This window comes from Chroicocephalus ridibundus, chromosome 6 (genome assembly GCF_963924245.1).
Source record: "Chroicocephalus ridibundus chromosome 6, bChrRid1.1, whole genome shotgun sequence".
NCBI lineage: Eukaryota > Metazoa > Chordata > Aves > Charadriiformes > Laridae > Chroicocephalus > Chroicocephalus ridibundus.
Window position 1 is genome coordinate 40,501,579 of NC_086289.1, and position 20,726 is coordinate 40,522,304.

At 47.0% G+C, this 20,726-nt stretch overlaps 1 protein-coding gene across 6 annotated transcripts in view; it reads left to right on the forward strand.

The window, feature by feature from the left end:
* The first annotated feature begins 15,015 nt into the window (after positions 1-15,015).
* A1CF (APOBEC1 complementation factor) overlaps positions 15,016-20,726 on the forward strand; it is a 28,765-nt gene continuing 23,054 nt past the window's right edge. For 3 of the 6 annotated variants that reach the window (XM_063339104.1, XM_063339101.1, XM_063339103.1), the window contains exon 1: positions 15,016-15,172. The gene's annotated coding sequence lies outside the window, so the exon portion shown is untranslated. Of the gene's footprint in view, positions 15,173-17,113; positions 17,193-20,726 lie in introns of all 6 variants that reach the window. The other 3 variants (XM_063339102.1, XM_063339106.1, XM_063339105.1) reach the window with 3 other exon arrangements.

Consider the following 20,726-nt stretch of genomic DNA (forward strand, 5'->3'; position numbering starts at 1 on the left):
TCCAGAAAAGGTAATAAAAAAAGAGAGAAAGGGTCTGTTGAGCAAGAGAAACGGAGAGCCAGACCCCAAAGGGAAATATGCTTCCTTTGCAAAGTGGGTTAGCACTGCAAAACTCAAAGTGCCCGGAGGGGGAAAAAAAGAGATAGTGGGGAGGACGGGGGGAAACAGAGGTTTAACCTGCGACAGTGCTGCACCCCAGATAACCAACAGTTTCTGAGGTCTTGCAAGGAGCCACATCCCAGGGACCCCACTGAATTCTTACAATATTGGCACTCCTTAAAAAATTCAACTTTTAGACACATTAGACTGCCCTAAGGTCACAATAAATGAACATGCTGTACTTCCATTTGCACTGAAAAGGTCTTCCAAAGTTGTCAGACGTGCTATGAAAAGGCAAGGTCCTGCCCTTCCCCGTGATTCTTACACTCACTAGATGAATAAAACAATTGAAATTTGTTCCCTCAACTGTGTTAAATATAGTTTTATAATAGCATTGATTTTGAATATTCCGGTGGGGTTTTTGTAGCAGCATCTTTCTCTGGAAGGTTTCAGTAACTGTGGGGTAGTTACGAGGATGGTGCGTTATGGCCTGTAGAAAAGTTAACGGTAAGCGACAGATAGAAAGTCTTCAGTTCTCTCGTGGATAGAAAGTGTGCTGCCCACCCCTGCCTACTACTGACAGCGAAAACACCTAGAAGAGCTAATTCATACCCCTAAGAGCCTATTCCATAGGAAGAGGCAAGTGACTAACCACAAGGCAGAAATTCCAGTCAGGCCACCTGTCCATCAGGAGGAGCACAAGCAGAAGATATTTACTCCTTTACAGTGACTTCTGTGACATTTCTCACCTGCAAGAGCTGACGGTGTTGTTAACAAGAAAAGACAAAAATCAACAAAAATCAAACCTAACCGACTCTAAGAATATGACAAAAAAATGAAACCATGGCACTTGAGCTTTGACTTCAGAGCCATTTTCAGCTCGGAGTGGATGGTCTCCTTCCATATCCACAAGTCAGTCTGTGGTTCTTCCTGGGCTGGTGACGGTACAGTTACGCAGCAGTAAAATCTTTCGAGATCAAATTTGTTTTTCAGAAATCAGGTCCCCCCCCCCACCCTTTCAAAAAACCTCAATTAGGTTTCCAGCTTGACATACAGAAACATTCCATTTAAGAAGATTGAGGCCACCACAACATGCCCTGAAGACCTTCTTGACAAAGAGAAAAAAAAAGGAAAAAAGAGAAAAATATAATCATCCAGTATTGATTAAAATTGATTAAACCTTTTTCAAAAAGATATTTTAAAAAAATGCAAAGTTTTATCTTGAAATCATCCCAACAGTCGAGTCAACCCAAAAGGAATTTCAGGTTTCTTCATTCCACAAGGGGAGGGGAGGGAAAAAAAAAAACCCAAACTACCACATACACAATTATTCCAGTTGACCCAAAGTACACATTTTTTTGTTTGCTGGCTGAACCAGAAAGCAAAGTTTTCCATCCAGCTCTGTCCTCGAGGGCAAGGTTTGCAAGTGGAAGTGAGCTGAATACTTGTGATGATGAGTAAAGCAGAAGAGCGGCTAGCATGCTGCCGGCTGCCTTGGCTCTGTGCTGACACCCTATAAAAACCTACACGCATCACCCGGAGCGGCAGCAAATCCTAGCACATTGGGATGAAATCAGTGGAGTTGGCCCCAGCCATACTTTGAAGGTAAAGTTATTCTACTTATTGCAGCAATTGGCCTTAGCGCATGAATGCTCAAGACCCTGTTTGGTGGTGACTGCTTTGAAGCAGACATACACTGGAAATTATTTAGAGTTAAAGCAAACTTTTCTGCTTGCTGATCCAGAAAGGGTCTAACAATTTGTGGGCTAGTCCAGGTTTATTTAGATTAACCCACTTTGTTAGCTCCATTGGAAATCGAAGTGTGGGTCCAGAAAGCACCTCCAGAAGTGGTCTTCAGGGCTTCCCAACCTTTGAAGGGCCCTTGTGAAGGACTCCATCCATTCATGAAGAGCCTCAGTAGAGCCCAGACATTCACAGAGGTGGCCCAGGTACCTACCTTCTTGCAGGGGCTCAGAGGTTGAGACCCACAGCCGCACTCACCACCTCAATGGAAACTGGGAACCGTTTATCCCTGGACCACCCTGTCTGATATCAGTTGGTATACAAAGGACACGGCAGTGACCGAGACTCCACAGCTGCTTTCAGCAACCCACCCCAGCACTGAATTATCTATGCAGGAGAAATTGTGTAATCTAGAGCAGAGACTGAGATAAGACAACCAAAGTCTTATTTTCCCCCCATCTACCAGGGACAGGACATTTCTCTACTCCCTATGTATTAGAATATTTGGGGGATTTGAAGTCTTGGCCTGCCCCTCCTCTTTTTCTAGAAAGAGATGTTCTTATTCTCCCAGCCTTTTTTATTTTGTTTCATAGAATAAGGTTTCCTCTCTAAAATATCTCTTGCAAAGATGTACTCCTAAACTTCAAGCTCATACTCATTTGTATGACTGTGCATCAGTTACAGATTCAGATATAAAAAAAATGTGCTGTTGAACAGAGCATCACCACACACATTTTATATTTCCACCCACAATCTGTTTCAGGAGTCACTCGAGGCATCCCTTAGGTAATGTCGTACCAACCATCCTCACCAGGAAACATGGCACCCCTGTTCAGAGACCCAGTGCTTCGGCAGGAGGAAATCTCTGGCGAGGTTAGAAAAGAAACCAAACAGCCTACAGACACGCTGCTTTGATCCATTTGTGACCTTTTCACAATGGAATTGCCTCAGGCAGTCCACACGTGAATGGGACAAAACCTTGAGTCTGCTCCGAGCAGCAGTTGGCTCCTCTCACCTCCAGAGCTCCCTTTGGATGCTGTTGCTGCTCAACTCTGAAACCTTGTTGGACTCCGATGTAAGGAGAGGTCTGACCACTTTGGCGGGGGAGGGGGGGCAGGGAAGTGGGGGATGACGGCGATGCCTCACCCCATCCCAAAATACCAGGGAGATATTTTGATGATTGCTTTCTAGAGCAGCTGAACATATTCCCTTTTAAACCTCACTTTTTTTTTTGTAAACTGCCAAAAATTTATGGTTCCAGGGAGAATATTTATTTACAATTCAGAATTGATACATACATTGCTTAGTGGCATGGTATCTGAACATTTTTTTTCCTCCCCCAGACACACAAATCAGTAATTAAAATATCCGGGACACGCCATTTCTAACGAATACCCAGGGCTATGTATTATCTCAAAATTGTAAATTTGTTACTGAGCACTAGAAAGACTCCAGCAATTTCCAGCTGCGAAAAGTTTTGTGACGAGTTTGGCGGCTTTCAGAGGGGGGGAAAAAAGCACAGTACATTACATAAACGTTGCTAGCGAGGTTTGCCAGGAAGGGTGGACATCTCTTATGACAGCTCCAGCAGAAAGCAAGTCTGGAGCTGCCTGATAAGCCACTTTTTCCAATGGAAAAAGTGGCTTAAGTTGCCAAAGCTAAAACTTTCTCAAAACGTCAAAACTTGAGGGGAGGCCACTTCTTGAGTGCAGGATGATGTCTCTGCTCACAACCAGAGTGGCCAGAAGTGAAGTGGCCAGGAAAGCTTGTAAGGTCGATGTCATTTTTATATATTTCAGTTTTTCCAGCAACACCATACCTACCCTGGGCTCCTGCACCATCCCCTCCACCGCAGAAATCTGAAACGATGCTGTGGTGGAGCGAGGAGCCTGCATCACCATTGAAAAAAAAAAAAAAAAGGGAAGGGGTCTCCGACGCTGCCTACGCCAGAGCTTCTCTCTGCATCACTCCACCCTCTTACTCCAGCTGGATGCTCCTGCCCATAGGACCATCCAGCATTTATCTCCAGGGGATAAAGAGTTGTCAGGGACAAAGGTGTTATATGAAAAAAGAGAGCTGAGAAGGCACTTCTCACCCTGCTAGGGAGAAGCCAGGCTTTCAATTAACAAGTACATTTGGGGCGTATGGATTCAGACCTACACATTAGACCTTATCAAATTCACCGGCCTCAGAAAAACCCCACAAACCCCAAAACCCTTAAATCCCCACAGCTTTGTCCCGCTTGCCAATCGCAGCTCAGAACAGCAAGCCGTTGTTTTACATTTACGGTGAACTTGAAGCAGAGCTAACCTCGATCCCTGTTTCTTGGTCACAGCTTAGACAAAACGCGAGGAAAAGACTCTGGAGCAGCGCCATCAGTTTTTATTTATTTTAAAGAAACACCATTTCTCTAGGCCTGGAAACATTTGAAGGTTTAAGCATTGGCCGCAGCTGTAAAGGGTTTGTTTAAAAAACACCACTTCAAAGCGAATATATTTCCCATACACCCCTATGCAGGGCAGCTTCGGGGAGGGTGCTGGCAGCTGATAGAGCTCATTTTAAAGAGCAAAGCAAACTGCAACACCCCAAAAGCTAACAGGCCCCCAGATTCATTTAAAAGAAAGTAAAATAAGTGCTTCAAAGGACAAAAAAAAATACCCCTTACGCCTAATGTTGAAGTGACACAGGCCTGCTTAAACTACTCAGATTAGTCTATTTTTCCATTCTATTATATTAAATATTTACTCTGTTAGTGGTCAGTAGTCACACATCCAAAAATAAACACTACTGCCTTGCATCACAGACCCTGTTCTGTTCGGATTTGGCCTGACGCAGAGGACCAGCCCAGCCACCCACCTGAACTCGGGGACAGCTTGGCAGCCCCCGCCGAGCAACAACGCCATGATTTTACTGGCTGGATCCAAACCCAAGCCCTCGGGGAAGTTCACATTTAGACCAGACGGAGGGGCCAAGCCTCGTGGTTTGGACCTGAACGACTTTTTGTAACCTCCCGAAGAAGAAACAAGCCTTCCCGCTCCTGACCCAGGCTCCAACCGCGTCTCCTACCCAACAAGCGAACCCTACCCCAGCTTCTGCCAGGAGGACCCTACGCTACGCCTTCAGGCTCAAGGCCACCCACGATCAAAACCAACACACCAGAATACAGACCACCTGACAAACCACTGAGGGTAAGGAAAGAAAGAGGAAAAAGAGGAGAACAAGACACAGAAATATTTTAAGAATTTTTTGGCCAGCAGTTAATTCTGATTCACTGCGCTTTAAGGCTGCTGGACCAGAGATAGGTATCTAAGACTCCACCACTGAGATGTCCATATTTTGCGGGGCACGGGGTCAGGGTAGCACTTAACACAGTTTGGCATCTCTCCAATTTCTATAGGTGAGTAATTTTTCCTGTACCTACAGGGCTTGAGGAACTGATCACCCATTCACAGCTCCATGCTTTCCTTTGAAAGTCCTATGATAGCATCCGCTTGTTATTTCTCATATCCTCCAGGTCACAGGAACTATTTTTACTTCACTTTGCAATTCTTCTCATACCCTTCCTTCCTCCCTCCCCGCTCCTCCAGGCTTTCATCCTTAAGGGGATTGGGTACAGGTTATTGACCCACAGCAAGGGACAGACCACACAGTCCTGATCTACTCCACAGAACTTCTGCCTGAGCAAGAGCAGCCAAAAGTTAACCTTGATTCGTTTTTTCCTGCCACAAGGAAAATCAGTGACAGAAAAGGCAAAGGTGGCAACAGGCTGTTCATGCAAGGAAGAGCGTCCTATCTGTCCTACACAAGGCTGGACACAATTACACCGCAGGAACTCCCCGAGGAATTTCCCAGATAAGAACAGATGTGCAGTTTCACCTGCTGGGTTTCCCCCCCCCACCCTTGTGCGCCAGATGCAACTTTTCAGGCAGTCTCAGGGAGGGAAAACAAAACTAAAAGAATGGTCGTGGGCACTTGCAAAAATGCAAACCAGCAGCACAATAGCAGCATCAGTGCAAAGAAAACGCAGTTTCCCCATCTCTTACTCGCTTCTCTATCTTGCTGGCTAATTAAGGGACTCATGTTTACCTTGGTGTTTGTATTCGGCTCACCCCTAGTTTGATGGGCATTATCAAATACATACCCCCAAGCAAACGATTTTGCCCCTTCTGCAGAAAAATAGCTGGGCCACATTCACCCCTCCTAGCGCAACATGCCGTGAAGTTCAATGATGCTTCCCACTGCCTGTTCTTCCCCTCACTCCACAACAGGGCATTTTTCTTCCCTTCTATTTCTCAATGAGTTGATAAACCAGGGACTTACAAAGCCCAAGTCAGGACACCAAAGCCTGTCACAGCCGTGATTTCATTCCAAATTGCTGGTGACGGTTCCGTTTCTGTTTTACAAGCTTTTGTACTTGACGCTTTAATGATATCAGAACGTCCCAAGTGCTTTTCTGCAATACCACGACATAATAAAGCGTGCCTTAATTCAATGTGCTGCGGAAACTCTTTTCAGAAGAAAGTTGTTACATATGATGAGTCGCGGAAACAGGACTACCAGACTGAACTGGGAAATGTTCCGCATGCCTGCATTCGCTAGACTGACACAGGAGTTACGAAGTGGTCTTTGAAGAAAAACACAAGTGGAAAGAAGCAAAAGCCACATGGAAGAAAACAGCATCCCAAACTATTTGCTCTTGCCTCCCCAGGTGGCCAAAGCTCAGAAGAAGCTAAAGACTCAGCTTAGTGGTTAGGTCTGGCTTACAAGTGCCAACCTCCTACTTAAATAAAGAAAAAAAAAAATTAATTTTCCTCCCTGGTCTCCCAGCAGAAGAAATGTCTCCAAGGTCCATCAAAGTATTTTTGTTTTTTTTTTTTCTTTTTAAAGTTATACTTATATATAAAAATAAATATAAGACATCACCGAGCCTCACTCCCCGCTCTCTCCTACCTAGACTTGCCTAGTACTTCATACAAAGTGTTACCTTTATCTTATCTCTTATCAGCACCCTTATATCCCAAGGTCAATACCACTTTTCCTACCTCCTTTATTCTACATGCATAGTTCACTATTTGCCTCCTCCAAAAAACTAGAAAAGCGGCATTGACCCTGTCTTCTTTACACCTGCACCCAACCACCGGAAGATTTCCCTTTCACCACCTGCTTTCCCTTATCAAGTAGGATTTGGGATTGCTGTTAATATTGCTAACTCCTCATGTCCCAGCTAACTCCTGCTGGCTTGGGCCTGAAGGGGATGTACTCCATCCCACGGGCTCACAGGAGGACCAGGAGATAGCCGCAACACTTAATGAGAAATCTTTTGCTCCCAACACAACAAAAAACTCATTCAATGGCATTTATTTGTCCCTAGAAATGTCTTTTTCCTTAGGAGGGTTTATAGCCACATAGATAAATTTGTACTTTCCATTCTCCTCCCTTGGACACACCAACAAACCACATTTTTTCACTTTGGCTTGTAACATCTGGCATTGGCCATTTCAAGCTATGTGGTGCCGCTTGGGTGGCTTCCCCTCCTTTGAACCTTTGTCCTAAGACAAGCTCCTGACGATGCTACCAGGATCCTGAAGATCCTGTATTAGATCCCAGGCACCGAGGTTCATGTGCTATTGGAACAGCTTTATTTTAACCAACGTTTCAGGATCTCTCCAGAGCTTCAAGAAAAAAAACACCCTCTCCCCTTTATTAAAAATCCATTATATGTTGTAGGTACCCATGCAGGCTGCAGCACGTTGAGTTCATGCAACCTTGTGCAGGGTGTCCTTCCAAAACAAACAGGCAAATAACTGCAAGTCCTGTCTTTTTCATGCCACTTATTTGTCCTGAAATGGAGGGGGGGGGCGGTGCAGGGGGAAGAGAGAAAGGAAACTTTTCTCCTACACACACGCACGACACAAAAAGGTGCTGCAGAATAACTGCATCTGGCCTTTGAGATTAACCATTTGTTTTACGAGCTTCGGTTTCGGCCGGGAGAGAGTTTTAAGTCTATTATTTTGACAAGTCCTAACAATATTACATTAGTTACTGTCAGTGATTTATACAATAAATCCAATTATTACTATTCATTGGCGTTTAACATAAGCCAGTACTATTAGAACATCCTATTACTTTAGAATGTACTTAAAGGTGGAATAAGACCTGGTCGGGAAGTCAAAGCTTCGAGAAAGCCATTTCCACATCAAATAATTTGAACATCAGCTTAATGCGGAAGGAACAGGGGAAAAATAACCAAGAAATAAACCCCAGATTTTAACTGTACTTATGCTCCCACAGTATGGGAATATTCACCTCATTTCCCAATCTTCCTTTTCATTGTCACGGCTCTTCTATTTTGCCTGTGAAGCACGTATTCAGAAGTTTTCTTTTCAAATAAATATTGTTTCCTTCCATATCGTGAGAGCCGTGACCGTTGAGAACGATGAACTGGCCACTTTTATTTTCATATGAAGAACAAATTACCCATAGCATTTCACAGAAGGGAATTTATTTTTTTTAAACGTGCATTAAATAAGCCTTAAAACTTACGAGTTCAAGGTTTGCCTTCATATCCTCCTACTTAAATAGGAGGACTTTGTTTTATGAAAAAAAAAATTACTTTTTATTTCTTACTTCTAAAGTACAAGGTATTATCAGGCCCGTGACAAACCTGTATTTTTCTAAGACCGAGTAGCGGTCATATTATTAGTATCAAGAAACTGCATAAACCAGGGTGGAGGGAAGTCAGGAAGCAGGTTGGGAAATTTTCAGTATAACTAAAGATACCTGAGCATAACTTTCAATTAACTTCCCAAGCGTTTGGGTCTGGTGACATCTTTTGAAGAATTATTTGCCAAAGGGAAAGACACGCCAGCAGGTACCGAATTAAGACACACTTCTCATAGCAAGGAGACAAACGCATTTTCATAGCCCGTGTTGTGCCACCACCTCCTGTTTTAAAGCACTTTTTTTTTGCAATTACTTTTTGACACGGATTTTAGAAACGGCTATGGGGGGGGACAGATTAGGAATGAGCGTGTTTCATGTGCTTGATGGTACACAGTTACCTGCTCTCACACTCAGGGCTCGGCCTCCACGTTTTGATTGTTCAGGCTGGCGTTACACCAGGGAACAAGAATGGAATTACAAAACTATTCCCCCTTGTGATCCCCATCAGAAGCACTTGCAGAAAGCCCACAAGACTTAATCACTGCAGGCTCATGCACCGTGTTACAAAAGACATTGGACTTGCAAGCAGGGGAATAGGAGAACATTTATGGACCAGTGTAGTGTCAATATTTGATGAATATCCAAACATTAGCCTTACACAAACACAGCTCATATCAAACTATCATAAATCAAAGGAGTACTTATGACCACAGGTTTATCTTGAAGCCACAGACACAGAAAACTTCTATAACTTACTCTGTTTTCTTTGGCAGCAGCACGACCCAGTGCCCTCTGGGCACAACATGTGCCGGTGGCAAATCACTGCCGCTTCTCTGTGGCACGATCAAACCCGAGATGTCTCAGCCACAACAAGGGAAAAGCAGCAACGCAAGAGGTAAAGACTCCCCAGCCTGAGGAGTGGGGATGCATAAACCCCTGATCATGTCAATTTTTAAAAAGAGTTTGTTTTTCACCTGATGTCATTTTTGGAATTGGGACTGAGCAGTTTATAGCACAGAATCGTAGAATGTGTTGGGTTGGAAGGGACCTTTAAAGGTCACGTAGACCAACCCCGACTATATCATCATCTAGTCCAACACCCATATATATATGTATATAAATATACATATACACAGGCTGCTTACTCCAATATAAATTCCTTTGCATCCTAGAAGCAATTCTCTAACAGGGTAAACTGCAGGCTGCTGAAACAGGATTGTTTTTGGAAACCGTTAAGACTTAAACTAAATTGTTTATAATCGTAGACCACAGCAGCACTATGGCATGCAGATTTATTCTGGAGAAAGGGAGCATAATGATGTTCATACAGCTATAGTAAGTTGTCATAGCATTTAACACAATCTGTAACTCCTGGCTTTTAGTACGCAAACACATACGCAATCCTCCCTATTAACACGTGCATGCCCTATTGAATCTATGGCCCACTTGGGAAAGTTTAAAGTCCTTTTAGCAATAGCCCTTTTCTTCCTCCATTTCCAGCAGACCATCCCCCCTACAGTGGGCACGCCACTAACCAGAGGGGCCACCGCACCCAGCTGTCCACGCACCTGGAGCACAGCATGGTCAGGCCAACCCAGGTATCCCCATCAAGCAAAGCAAACTGAGGACTTGGGGGATGTTTTCAACACTACCAAGCAAGGGGAGAGCGCTAGCATCACAGACACATCTACATTACAGCTGAATTATTATGTCTCAAGCCCATCACCATTTTTACGGTTTTTCAAGGCTTGAGAAGGCAAATATTCTTATATCATTTGACATAGCTCCACACAACAAGAGCTAATATGAGGTCTCATGTTTCTTAAAGCCCAGCCCCCAGCAAAGGTCTATATATGACTTACAAGGTTGTGCGAAAAACACACATAGCCTCTGGGAGCCAAGGACTTACAGAGCAGGCTCCAGCCTCATCCCACATCTCCTCCAGAAGGAGGCTTCTGCCCCAGCCTCCTTCACCGCCCCAGCACCCAAAGCCAGGTCAGTCTTTTGGAGAGCACATTGGTATCCCACAGTTCTCTGTCCTCTCAGCCCCCCCAGAAAAAACCCTCCCCATTACCTCTCAGTCTGGTAGAGCCTCTGCTTTCCTTCCCCCTGCACGGCTGACATCCCCATACAAGTTTCTCTCTCCATATTAAAGAAGGCGTGTCCTTGGGCTGGGTCCAGCCCATTATCTTATCACCACTTAGCAGCCAAGTTCTCCCAAATCTGCTGCATCTGGTTCTCCAGTGAGGACTTGCTTGGTCTCACCTGTAGCTCGGCTCCTATGGGCCCAGCTCTGTGAGCTCCAGGGCCTCTTGCAGATCCAGCTTAGCTGCGTAGCCTTGGTTAAAACACCTGAGAAAACTGTTGGGAGAGAGTCACATGAGCTAAGGAAGGTAAAAGAGGGGGTGTGGTTGAGATGGTCCCATTCCCAGCTCAAGGATTCAGAGGAAAAAGCTCTAATACAGAAAGCTAAGGGGACAATTGGGGTACTAGAAACATCATTGGGGTCCCCAAAACATCACCGAGGTCCCCTTCCCAGGCATGATGGAGGTGAACCCTTCCTGCCTGGCTGATGACAGGCCATGAGGTGAGCCTTCCCCACCTGGCTGATGACCAGCCAGCAAACTCTCCTCAGCTGTCCAATTGGGGGTGGTGCACACCTTACTGCCTGGCCTAGAAGCTCCCAAGTCTCATCTAATCGGCACATGTATTAACCAGTAAATACCTGCTTTGTACTTTTTAAGCTGTGTCTATCTGTCTTGCAAGGTCTCTTTGTGCACTATGTAAGCTGCCCAAGTCAAGCAACCCACTGAAACTCATGTGACTTTGGGGCAACATGGAGCCTAGGAACATCTGCCCACTGTGGCATGACAAGCCGTTTCTAACAGACGTGGACAATGTCCATTGGAAACCATTGGTTGTTTCCAAAACCATGTCCTCCTGAGTTCCCACCCCCTTCTCCCCTGAGCCTTGCCAGCAAAGCTCAAGGAAAGCCCAATGTGAACAGCTGAGATGGAGATTTGCCGTTAACCCCTCACTAGACATCCTGGGAAATTTCTTGCAGCACTTCCAGGGGAAGCTGGAGGATTGGGCCCACCTTAGGGTTTTTGTGGCAGTAAATAATTAATACGCAAGGGTGACATCTGCTCAAGTATCATTTTTCTTGAGTTGGAAGTGCTTTTCCCTGATCCCACCTGGCAAGCTGAGGGAAACCCTCAAACAGGCAACCCACTGCTGGCATGATTGTGGAAAAGGAAACAATTATGTCTTACTGCTCTTGGGGTTCTCAACTATGCCTCTTGAGAGGCTTTCAAGGAAAAACAAACGCGGATCACGTCTCCTCTTTTGATCATTTTTCCTCTTCTGAGCAAAATCTACCCCAGAGAGAGGAAAACAGAGAAGAAGATCACCACAGCTGCCATTCCTGCTTAACCTGAGGGCCTTCAAAAAACTATGCTAAAATCCCAATTCCTTTGGCATCTGAATGGCTTTCCATGGGTCCTCCATGCCCATACGTGTTGTCATGCTTCCCCCATGCCTGTGGGTCAATCCAGTGGAAGCACAGACAGTTTCTACCCCAAAATGGGGCTTGGCAACTGGCTTTCCATCCCAAAGCCATCTATTCACACATCTAACCCCAGTGACCACTTGCATTTCATCTAACGAGCAGATGACTTCTCCTTCCCAATGAGACTTTCCCATCTTGCTCACGTGTCATCAGATGCCTCTGTTACCCACACTCAGGCAACATCTCGTGCTGCTCTCTTTCCCTCGGAGACTTTTTTCATGACTCCTTTTTAGTGATGGTCACGTGAAGGTGCATGACACTTGATTTTTTGGAGCTGATTCGCTCCCCCCACTGTCATAATTTCAGGGCAGCGGCATTTGTTCGGTGGCTGAATTATTTCAAATGATTTTCCCGTGGAGTCCGAGATGCTCGGTGGCACACTGATGTTGAGTCTGAGGTCTAATGTCACTGAAGATCAAATCTTACCAATTCCTTATGACAGATGGGATAGGACGGTACACGGAAGTCAGAAAAACCCCTTTAATAGGGAAAAAATCTAGTGTTATATCTGCCCATCACTTCCAACTTCTGTCCAGGAGGTCAGGAGAAGCAGCAGACCCCAAACCTTTCGTGGGTACTGTGCTCAGTGGTAGGCGGTTATAACTGGGTTTTTTTTTGTTTGTGGGGGTTTTTTGTGTTTGGTTTTTTTTTTTAAATACGCTTCAAAATCTGCATTTGAACCCCTGAATTCAGCAGAAAGGTGGATACTGGAGGGCAGACATTTCCTTGGGAGTAATCACATTTTTGGGCCAAGAAGTGGGTGAAGGCAGCAGTGCCTTGGTGAAACAGTGGTTGTGCTGAGTGAGGAGAGAGATGATGCTCGCGTTGAGGGAGCAAGGCCCTCGTTATCTACCCACCGCTCAGGAATACCTAATGCTTTTAAAGCTGAGCAAACACTGGTAGGGCACTTTTCCAAACCTGAAGCGTCAGCAACACTTAATCGTAAATGCTTCATTTAACACGCCTTGAAACGAAGCCCGAGACCGCCTTAAATATAGTTCAGCATCAGCGTAGGCAAAGGCTGCTTGTGGGGGTCAGCTTTAGGACTAACAAAATTACAGGCTGTAGTATGGTCATGGTCCAGCATTGAGGTGAGAGACAGCCACAGCAGGATGCAATTTCAGGGACAGATCCTTATGGTGGGGTACTAAACTCACACGTCATATGAGAAATTACTTTGCCAAACCGCTACCATACCCATTTCTTTATTGTTAGGGTCCAGAAGGATTTTAGCAGAGGCAAACATTCAATTCCTCATAGGTAAGCTTAGGAAGTGTGGGTTAGAGGAGGGGACAGTGGGGTGGGTGGAGAACTGGGCGAATGGCAGAGCTCAGAGGGTTCTGATCAGCAGCGCAGAGTCCAGTTGGAGGCCTGTAACTAGCGGTGTTCCCCAGGGGTCAGTACTGGGTCCGGTCTTGTTCAACATATTCATCAGTGACCTGGGTGAGGGCACAGAGTGCCCCCTCAGCACGTTTGCTGGTGACACAAAGCTGGGAGGGGTGGCTGACACACCGGAAGGCTGTGCCGCCATACAGAGAGACCTGGACAGGCTGGAGAGTTGGGCGGAGAGGAACCTTATGAAATTCAACAAGGGCAAGTGTAGGGTGCTGCACCTGGGGAGGAATAACCCCCTGCACCAGGACAGGTTGGGGGTGACCTGCTGGAGAGCAGCTCTGTGGAAAGAGACCTGGGAGTCCTGGTGGACAACAGGATGACCATGAGCCAGCAATGTGCCCTTGTGGCCAAGAAGGCCAATGGTCTCCTGGGGGGCATTAAAAAGAGTGTGGCCAGCAGGTGGAGGGAGGTCATCTTCCCCCTCTGCTATGCCCTGGTGAGGCCACATCTGCAGTGCTGTGTCCAGTTCTGGGCTCCCTGGTTCAAGAAGGACAAGGAACTGCTGGAGAGACTCCAGCGGAGGCTACAAAGATGACCAAGGGACTGGAGCATCTCTCTGATGAGGAAAGGTTGAGAGACCTGGGGCTGTTTAGCCTGGAGAAGAGAAGACTGAGAGGGGATCTCATCAACGCTTACAAATACTGAAAGGGTGGGTGTCAAGAGGATAGGGCCAGACTCTTTTCAGTGGTGCCCGGTGACAGGACAAGGAGCAATGGGCACAAACTGGAACACAGGGAATTCCATCTCAACATGAAGAAAACCGTCTTTCCTTTGAGGGTGATGGAGCACTGGAACAGGTTGCCCAGAGAGGCTGTGGAGTCTCCTTCTCTGGAGATACTCAAACACAGCCTGGATGAGTTCCTGTGCAACCTGCTCTGGGTGACCCTGCTTTGGGAGGGGGCTTGGACTAGATGATCTCTGAAGGTCCCTTCCAACCCCTGCCATTCTGTGATTCAGCTATTGCATCAACTAGATGTGGCAGGATATCCCGAGGACCACAGTAACTGGATGCTCTGAGGTTGCCACACCTGGAAGCCACCCATCTCAGACATTCGTGGCTGCTGAATTTATTTGCATCCATTTCTAGGTGCAGCAAACCCTTCCCAAAACTTGCATTGGCTTTCGTCGCTGCAAGTATATTTAGTCTTTGCTTGGACAATGTTTTCATAGCGATTCCTGCAAACCCACAGTTTGCAGGCTATGTACACTTAGACCACCAGCGAGAGGGATTTTTAGCTCCTGCCGTCTTCCTACAGCAAGCCAAAACCTCCTGTTGAGGCCAGGACTGGCACAAGGCTGTGATCCTTCTCCCAGCATCTCTGCTGGGGGCAGCAGTGGCAATGTGGACGGATCAGCTGGGAAAGCCTTCGGTGCAGAGCAAACGAACCGGCGTCAAGATGGTAGCACGGGGCCGGCCCTTAGACCACCATCTGACTTCAAGCCCTTCGCATTTATTTACAAAAAAATGTGCCTGGGTAGGTGCCGTCAGAGTTGCGGTGACCCAGCTATCTGGTCAAAGGCCTGCAGGGAGTCGGGAGATAGAGCAGGTTAACGTTTAACCCGTGGGGACTGTAAACCAGCCCTGGGGCTGCTGAACCTTTGGAGTTTGATATGATGATTAGGGAATAACCGGAGTGACACGTCGCAAACTCTCCATAATCAAGGAGACCTTATTCCCCAGCGGTGATCTCCAAAATTTCTCAGGTATGCGACTGCTCATCCTACCCTGAGGTTCGGGGCGCGGAGACGGGGGCCCTTGCCAAAAAGGGCTTTTGGCTGGGACAGGGAAGGAGCAGCTCCATCGCACGCCTTTTCCCGCACCCCGACAGTGCCCCATCATCAAATTTATGCCTGGGGTGCTGCCCGACACCGGTGGGGCTGGGACCCCCCTGCCCCCTGCAGCTGGACCCAGGCACTGGCCCAGCCCCGCACGGCTCACCTTGGTGTTTTGATGAGCAAGGTGGGGAGAGTCGGGCTCCTCGGGGCCTTGGCGTAATTTCTGCCCAGCAGCGGCAACAAGGAGCTTTTTTTTACGGCTTTTTCCCCTGCCGATCGCTGGCAGTTGCCAGAAAAGCGAAGCCAGACAAGGTGAAGGGGGGAGGAGGGTTTTTTCCATGCGATAATTCGGTCTTGATTTGTTAAAGCGCAACTTTCTAGGGCTAATCATTAGAGACCTTTCCAGCCGACTCCTTATTCCTCCTTCTCTTTGCAAAAGGTTGGTCTCCATATCAAAGGCAATCGCTGCTCCTAAAAAATCTCCGTTTTCCCTAATCTGTTCAAACTAGCAGGCTTTCTGCCCAATACATAATGCTTCTCTTCAGCTATTTTCCCTTGGTGAAATAGGGGGTTCGGGTGGGAGCAGGCGCGGGAGGGAGGTTGGCTTCAAAGCATCCGGCACGTGATGCTACAAAGAAAACAGAGGGGACAGAGGCTGGGCTCAGCGTTAGGCGCCCTTCATCCTCAGAAAGGGATTTTTGGGGCACGTTGTGTGCGTTCGGTAACAGAGCTGCAAAAGCTGCGCGGGAAGGGAAAGGTGTTTCAAAGAGAGAAGCCGCTTCCCAAGCAAAAGAGGCTGAGCAAAAAACCTGCAAAAAACCTGCCCTGTCACACATGAAATATTTTCCCGAGGCTCAGGTGCTGCAAAGCATGCAGCACTTTTGCAGCGCTTCGAATTTATCCCACTTTTCCTGCAAATACCTACAAGTATCCTACTTCCGGGGGGATCACCCGAGCTGGAAAAAAAACCCTACTCCCTGGAAAGCCAAGGGACTACAGCCTCATGCTGCGTTGCTCAATTGGACTCCGTCCCGCAGCATGTTTCACCCCCGCAAAGAGCTGGTGGCAGCTCGTGAGGCTTCAAGTGTCTGGTTTTAGGAAGAACAGGAAGAATGCTTCATGGTTTGTATATGTATATGTACATATGTATATGTATATATGAATATATATTGTTTGGAGGCTGGAGGAACGAAAAAACCCTCAAAATCTTGACAAACAAGCTGATAAGGAAAACGAAAATAGTTTCTTTAGTAAATACCTATTTGGGTTATTAAGAGTTAAGAGTGAATATACTGATCCAGTCTTTTCAAAGGCTCTTTGCAAGAGGCTGCACTGGGGCGAGGCGGGGGGCGGGGGGGGTGTTCCAGTGCAAAACGGCCTCCATTAAATGAGTCCAAGTGGCTCAACACATTCAAACACGAAGGGGTATTGATCCGCACAGGATAAACACGGTTTCGTTATCTCATTCATGGAAACAGTAACCAGGTTTCCCCGAAAGGGCTACGAAGGGGCAGGCTCAGGCCGCGGGCGAAGAGAGCAGGGTCTGGCCGAAAATACCACCTTTCCTCCTCTCGACAAAAATCCCAGCATGGGAGATGTGCCTTGAATGGGGAAACCATCTCCCCCTTTTCCAAGCAAATAACTCAAAAACCAAGTAAAATCCACATTTTTTTTTTTTGTGTAAAAGCTTCTGGATTTATCTTGCTCCTGGCTGGCCGGAGCAAAGCCATAGGAACTGCCTGCAGTAGCTGGCAAGGAAACCACGTGTAGAAGCAGTCACGGAGAGGTGAAGCAGTATTTTAACTTTGTTTCTTGTCAACATGGGGTTTGCTAGGCCTAAAAGTACATTTTCTTGCCTTGTTGTTTTAGAGCTTTTATAGAGACCTAAAATAAATGAGGGCATTCAATGGAGATGGGAAAATCAAATGAAGCGATGCTCTGATTTAAGGTAAAAGCCATACCTTCCTTTTCTAACGGTGCGGGCTGCTTGATATTCTGTGACCATGATAACTTGGTAGTATTGTTAAGAATTTGGTCAAAAATGAGGATGAAATAGGAAACCCACCTGCGCAGTCTGCACCTCTGAAGGTCCTAATTTCAACATAAACATCTGAATAAAATGCAGTCCTCTCCCCCCCTTTTTGTTTTCTTTTTAGCATAATGGTCATTGTTAAGAGCAGCCATCTAAGGGCCAAACCCTTGAAAATGATTGGATTCCAGAACAATTATTTCTATTAAGTATGGTTGTTGGTTTGTTTGTTGTTTTTTTTTAAATACAGCTAAAAATACTGCGTTAATTTGATGCAGTCATTCACACTTTCCAACAGCAGCCATGGAAGGGCAGTTTTCCCCCTGTGAAGGTGGATTTGCTAATTGATTAATGGCCCAGGGAACAAAGAAGAAGAGAAAGTAATCATGTTTCCCCGGGTCCCATGACAGCAGTTCTCCTCCCTTACCCTTAATGATTAAAAAAAACCGGCCCAGCACACCGGCACCATTGCAAGGACTGGGGCTGATGCCTGGAACGAGGGGAAAGTACTGAAATCTCACCAGTTTCAGAAATAAAACATCCCACTGTGACTTGTATCCTGGAAATAGTCTGGATGCACTGATGAATATGGACCCTTGGGTGGTGGAGGTGGGGTAGTCCCCTGTCCAACAAGGTGCTTAGACATCCTCAGGTCAAGAGAGGTGGGAGAGAAGCAGGGAGAGCAGAGGTTCTTGGAAATGATAAGGGCTGGAAATTCGGTTTTACTGTGCTTGGGATTTGTTGTGTTGGGATTTATACCTCTTTAAAAAGAGGAGTGTGATTTCTGTTTACACCCCAGGGAAACCCAACCGATGGAGGAAAGCTCTGTAGCAACGAGGCTTATAAATTAGCTGTGAATGACTTTGGGCTGATAATTAGTAGGAGGGACTTAATTTCTAATAGTGGTGCTACGAAATCGGACCCAGGTGGTACTTTGGGTCATCCACGTGCATGTCCAAGCCCTGAGTGTGCAGCGTTGTCCATCCCTTGCCTCCGATGCTCCTCCTGAACCAGCAGTGGAGACCCTCAGAGTAACTCAGGCCGGAGGCACCCTGGGGTGGGGGTCTCCATTCGCACCTGCTTCCAGCAGGACCAATGCTGGAGCGGCTGCAGGATGCTGCAGTCCAGGGAAGTCGGGGCATCCCCAGGGACGGGCATCCACCACTGCTCGCACAGGGAAGGGCTGTTTCCTTGGGGCCGGCTGGGCTTTCTTCGAAGGCAGAGGTGTGCGGAAGCACGGGGCGCAGATTAAGGCCAGATCATCATTAACACATACCCCGAGAGCACGGCAACCAATTTTTCTGGCACTTCCCAAAAATTCGTGGAAATCTCCAACACCAGATTTCGTAGTGGCTGTGATTAATACCTTGCGCAACCTTGAACACTCTTGCTCCCTTATTCCTAGCGGATTGCTTGAGTATCTCCTGGAGTACATCAATGTCTAGACATGCTGGTGTAGAGCCTAAACAATTTGCAGGATGTCTTACGAGAAGAGCCCAGACGAGCTCGCCTGGTCTTATCTAATAAGGCAGAAGCCAAAGAGGGATATTGCTCCTGCTATAAATGCATCAGCCAGGGAGATGCTCTATTCCCATCCATCCCCCAGCCCCGCGGCTGGTGCTTGCTGCTCAGTGTGAAACCGTCACCTGGAGTGAGATGTTACTGGAAATTGCTCTTCCCTGGAGGAGAGGTACAGAGATGTATGGCATTTAAGGCTCCGCATGCAAATGCATCCAAAGCAGCAGCCGCTGAGACACCCAGCCTGTAAGGGAAGTGCAACATGAAACAGCGCAATTTGCGGGGGAAGAGGGGGGAGAAAAAAAGGCTCTTACACTACTCATCTATCTAGGTCGTGGCTGGGGACAGACTGGAAAACTCAGCCGCTATGGAAAGCCGCCGAGGTTTGCCTGGCTGCAGTCCAGCCGCTTTCCCGGCAGGGAGAGGAGATGCTGCCGGCACGGGGCAATGTGCCTGCCTCTGTGCTCCGGCACCCATGGCAGCCTCCCTGTCGGGAAGCACTGATGTGCCTGATAGAGAAAAAAAAAATTATGAAACCCGAAGTGGTCAATATTAGAGACATCCGCAGAGTGCGTCCGTCCCTTTTTGTCCTTGCCTCTGCGCTGGCCTTTGGGTACATTAGGATGATCCAGCTACGAGGGCTAACAGAGACTCGCCGCGTACCGTGCAAATTTGCACTGACCCCAGTGCTGCAATGTGACTGCTCGAACCCCTGATGAAACCAGGATGAAGCAAAAGCAAAATGCAAGGGGCAGCTTTTCTCTATAGGGCGTCTCCGGCCAGGCAGGGGAGGATGCAAAACCCATTTGGGTTTTAACTGGGTTTTTTTGATCAACCGCGTTTTCCTTCTTAAGCGTCCGACTTGCTTTTGCCCAGTAGCGTGCGGATCCTGCCCCATGCTGTGCTGAACCCCAGCTTCGGGGGAGTTGGAGGGCACAGAAAGCATGAGCATTGATGGGTTTTTGCTGCCACCCTCAGCAAGGGCAAAACAAAACAAAACAATAATTGGGCTCCAGTTGCTGCAGAAAACCCTCGGTTTGGAATTAGAGACAGGAGAGAGCTATCGCACGGGACAGTCCATCTCTCAGCTGCTGCATCTTGGTAGTAATTAAACACCAGAGAACCTGGGAGCATGGAAAAAAAAAAAAATAATCAGAAGGGTCTCAAACCTCAGCAATAAATAGTTCCAAAATCTGGCATTACAGAGACGCGTCTATTTCCAAGTATTTAAGTCGCGGTCTCCGTAGCTCAGTGTGGCAAAGCCCAAGTGGCACAAGGCTGAGATTCTCCAAACACTTGGGCTCATGCCCCATTTTGGCACTAAGAATAATCCATATATTTAAATTTAAAGCACCTGTTTTAAGTCTTCCAAGATACAAATATACAGGAGCACAGAGCAAGTAATGTCCAAAGGCGAAGTGGCCAGCCTCAAACCTTAGCTCTTCCCCCAAGGAGTCCCAAAGGAGGCATGTGCTAATAAAATATTTTTGTGTTAAACAGACGGTTATTGAAAAAGGCTTTTTCTGTTATTTCCACAGCATCTTGGCGCACACAGAAAATCTGCCATAGTCAGATATGTTGCACTTCTTTATCTGCATTTCTTTACGTGCAATGCTCATGTTACATGTGCCAGGAGACCTGCTGTACAGTGAGATAGTTTAGGGTTCCCTCCCGAAAATTTGGCATCGTCTCAGGGCGCAGCCACAGCAATCCATCCTCCTTCCACCTGTCTGTTCCATCCTTTGGATCCTCCAGATTTCCCTTCTCCCCCACCCAGAGTCTCCACCACCAACCCGTGCCCTTCCCCATCCTGGGGTGCCCAGTCCCACTCATCCCCAGTACACCCACCCTGGCCCCTTTTTGTCCTGTTTGCTCTCCGAGCAAGCCTGGGAGTTATTATCGCCTTCTGTTGCCTCAACCTTTGTAAAATTGAAA